The sequence below is a fragment of the Asterias amurensis genome, chromosome 11 (assembly GCF_032118995.1).
Source record: "Asterias amurensis chromosome 11, ASM3211899v1".
Lineage (NCBI taxonomy): Eukaryota > Metazoa > Echinodermata > Asteroidea > Forcipulatida > Asteriidae > Asterias > Asterias amurensis.
Genome location: NC_092658.1, coordinates 17,502,740 through 17,506,916, shown reverse-complemented (window position 1 = coordinate 17,506,916; position 4,177 = coordinate 17,502,740). Strand labels below are relative to the sequence as shown.

General features: G+C 40.4%; 1 long non-coding RNA gene across 1 annotated transcript; it reads left to right on the top strand.

Moving 5' to 3' along the window:
- Positions 1 to 396: 396 nt before the first annotated feature.
- Positions 397 to 2,875, top strand: LOC139944329 (uncharacterized). Its single transcript, XR_011786939.1, has 3 exons — positions 397 to 1,932; positions 2,350 to 2,536; positions 2,724 to 2,875. It is a non-coding gene; the product is annotated as an uncharacterized lncRNA (long non-coding RNA).
- Positions 2,876 to 4,177: the final 1,302 nt, after the last annotated feature.

Below are 4,177 nucleotides of genomic sequence, written 5' to 3'. Positions count from 1 at the left end.
AAAATGTATTAAAAAAATGTAAACAAATTACAAAATCTATGTAAATTCTATGTATTATACAAAAAAAAATTAAAAAAATAAGAAAAATTAAAAATCATGTAAAGTCTATTAATTATTTATCAAAAAAAAATAAGCAATTGTACGAAATATGTAAAGTCTATTAATTATAAACAAAGTTAAAAAATGTATACAAAAAATGTATTAAAAAAAGGTATAAAAAAATACAAAATCTATGTAAAGTCTATGTATTATGAAAAAAAAATTAAAAATTAAAAAAATTAAAAACAATGTAAAGTCTATTAGTTATTTAAAAAAAAGTGGAAAAAATGTATAAAATGTTACTAAATATTTAAAGTCGATTAAGTATTAAAAAATTTAAGTTTACAAAATGTATAAAATTAAAAAAATTGAGTAAAATTAAAAAAAATGTATAAATGAAACAAATCACAAATCCAAATTTAAAAAAAGATATAGAAAATTTACAAAGTCAAGCTAAAAAATTATAGCTTATGAAATAATTAATTCTTAAAAATATATAAAAAATTACAAAATATTTTAGGTGTTGGCGAAACTATGGCTCTCTCTCTATGCGTTCGTGTAAAAGAGCTGCATCCGTGGGCGTCTAGTTCGAGCGTCAGCAAAACCGAAGAAGACTTTACATTACCGCTCTTTGTGCCGCGCAACTTGTTTGAGCTACCTTCCCGCCTGAGCTGTGTTTTGCAGTAGTCATTAGTGTGCGCGTGATACGTTGCTTTGGGGATTTAAAAATGTTTTAGTGATTGTTTAATGTTTATTATGATTAGCGCCGCGTTACCCATCCGAGCTTCCTTCTCGTCCGAGCTGTGTAATCAATAGTAGGGGTTTGCGCGTGTTACGTGTAGTCATTATAATGAATCCGAAATACAAGACCCCGAGGTCAACTCAGTACCATAGAGCGCGCAAAAGACGAGACCCCAATTATTTGACACCTAGTATTTTAGCTCACAAAAAGATATACGTCGGTCATGTCTTTACACTGAACACCTTGTACACCCTTACACCAGCAACAGTTAAAACAACACGCATGCTAAGTTCATGTCTTTCCCCAACGGAACATTGTCATGACCTTTCAGCAGGGGCTCGCAACAACACAACTCCACAATGATGCTGTGTTACAGCACCCCAACAAACACATTACTAACAAGATGAATAGCATTTCCATGCCAACATTCTTGTTCTTAAGCACCTTGTGCCGGCTCATTAAGGTGCTTAATAATGCAAAAACTATACTAAAAATGCTCCTTAGTTTATCACTTCTCTGATTTCTGTTGTCTAACTTGGAAATGTCACCCTTTTTCCCTACATGCAATGACTGAGTCTGGTGACCTGGTATGGAGTCCTTCTCATCTCCACATGCCCTGCAACCTCTAGAATCCTGTTGATGATAAAGCGGTACTCAATATACTTGGACACATCTTTAATTCATGGGAATCTACTGAGTTGCATTACCACAGAGGGATCTCGTCCACCTAGAAAGGTACATTATCAACCTTACTATCACTAATTTATTTATAACTGCTATACTAACCAAACTTGCACGTCCTACCCATTGCGCAGCGTTGCACACTAACCTAAATCTACTAAGCTCATATCCCAGCATGCTTGCATGTGACATCTTAATCTCTAACTCCACACCATCCGTCATTGTTTACACGTCATGTAACAACCACGCACGCCATTTTTTCACACCTGACAATCATAAAGTTAACATGAATAACTCTGTTTCGAAGTGCACTTTTCTCACTGTTTATGTTTGTCTTTTATTTTCTACGGCGACGGTGAATGGAACCATCTGCCTATTGGAGTCCAATGGAAACTGCACACGCCATCCAGGTCCGGCCACGAAGACATCAACGGGAGCTGTGTACGCTGTGAGGAAGGCAACAGCACAAGGTAAGTTTATTTTCAGTTTGATTGACAGCTGGGGAAGTAATGAGGGACCATAATTTGTTCAGATTTATCCTAAAAAAAAAGATTTTGTTTAAATTGAAAAAAGGGACTCCATGGTCAAGTTTATCTTTGTAAATCACCAATTTTCCATTTGCGAGAGTCCTCATGAGTATGGGGAGGGGGGTTAGATTATGAGTGTGTAAACTTCGTAAAATGCTATTCTATTCGAAACCTTTCAATTACGATTCAAATATATTTGGGTTGAAATTTGAGTTGAAATTCAACAGAAATTTGTCAGTTCATTTCCAAATTTTGATCATAATTAATCAAAAGGGCCCCAAGTCTATGCTTAAGTATAGACCCACATAGAGACATGCAGTGTTACACTTTTTGATTTGACTCGATTGATATTTTATTCAGGAGTCTGCTGGGGATGTGCTGCTACCTGCTGCTGACAACATCCCAGAAGGTGCCTGGCTACGAGCCACATCCCAGAGGGTGCCTGACTAAAAGCCACATCCCAGAGGGTGCCTGACTACAAGCCACATCCCAGAGGGTGCCTGACTAGAGGACATCATCCCATGTGATTGAAGCACATCAAACATTGGTAGATGGCTAGAAAATGATCTTGTTAATTCAAGGGGTCTCGGTTTAAGACTTGGTCCCTCTTAGAAAACTTTTTGGTTTAGACCCCCAAATGGTGTTGGAAGTCCCATCCCCTACATGGTTCCTTTCCGTAATATGCCTTTACAAGTGCTTGCCCTAGCCAAGTTGTTTTGTTTGGATCTTTTTAGTGCCTTACTACGAGCCACATCCCAGAGGGTGCCTGACTACGAGCCACATCCCAGAGGGTGCCTGCATGACTACGAGCCACATCCCAGAGGGTGCCTGACTACGAGCCACATCCCAGAGGGTGCCTGACTACAAGCCACATCCCAGAGGGTGCCTGCCTAGAGGACATCATCCCATGTGATTGAAGCACATCAAACATTGGTAGATGGCTAGAAAATTATCTTGTTAATTCAAGGGCTCTCGGTTTAACACTTGGTCCCTCGTAGAAAACATGTTGGTTTAGACCCCCAAATGGTGTTGGAAGTCCCATCCCCCTCAAAGGTGCCTTTCCTTCGATAAATGCCTTTAAAAGTGCTTTAAAAGTCAGTTTAAGCATTTTTTTAAGCAGTAGTCCTGTGATGATCATCTGGGACAAATTTTATTGAGCTGTTTAGGCAGAAAATATTGCTAAAACAGTTCTCTATTATTTTAAGACTTGGTCCCTCTTAGAAAACTTTTTGGTTAAGACCCCCAAATGGTGTTGGAAGTCCCATCCCCTACATGGTTCCTTTCCGTTGATATATGCCTTTAAAAGTGCTTGCCCTAGCCTAGTTTTTTTGTGTGGATCTTTTTAGTGCCTGACTACGAGCCACATCCCAGAGGGTGCCTGACTACGAGCCACATCCCAGAGGGTGCCTGACTACAAGCCACATCCCAGAGGGTGCCTGCCTAGAGGACATCATCCCATGTGATTGAAGCACATCAAACATTGGTAGATGGCTAGAAAATGATCTTGTTAATTCATTGGGTCTCAGTTTAAAACTTGGTCCCTCTTACAAAGCATGGTGGTTTAGACCCCCAAATGGTGTTGGAAGTCCCATCCCCTACAAGGTTCCTTTCTTTCGATAAATGCCTTTAAAAGTGCTTGCCCTAGCCAAGTTTTGTTTGTGTGGATCTTTTTAGTGCCTGACTTCGAGCCACATCCCAGAGGGTGCCTGACTACAAGCCACATCCCAGAGGGTGCCTGACTACAAGCCACATCCCAGAGGGTGCCTGACTACAAGCCACATCCCAGAGGGTGCCTGACTACGAGCCACATCCCAGAGGGTGCCTGACTACGAGCCACATCCCAGAGGGTGCCTGACTACAAGCCACATCCCAGAGGGTGCCTGCCTAAAGGACATCATCCCATGTGATTGAAGCACATCAAACATTGGTAGATGGCTAGAAAATGATCTTGTTAATTCATTGGGTCTCGGTTTAAAACTTGGTCCCTCTTACAAAGCGTGGTGGTTTAGACCCCAAAATGGTGTTGGAAGTCCCATCCCCTACAAGGTTCCTTTCCTTCGATAAATGCCTTTAAAAGTGCTTGTCCTAGCCGAGTTTTGTTTAATCTTTTTAGTGCCTGACTACAAGCCACATCCCAGAGGGTGCCTGACTACAAGCCACATCCCAGAGGGTGCCTGACTACGAGCCA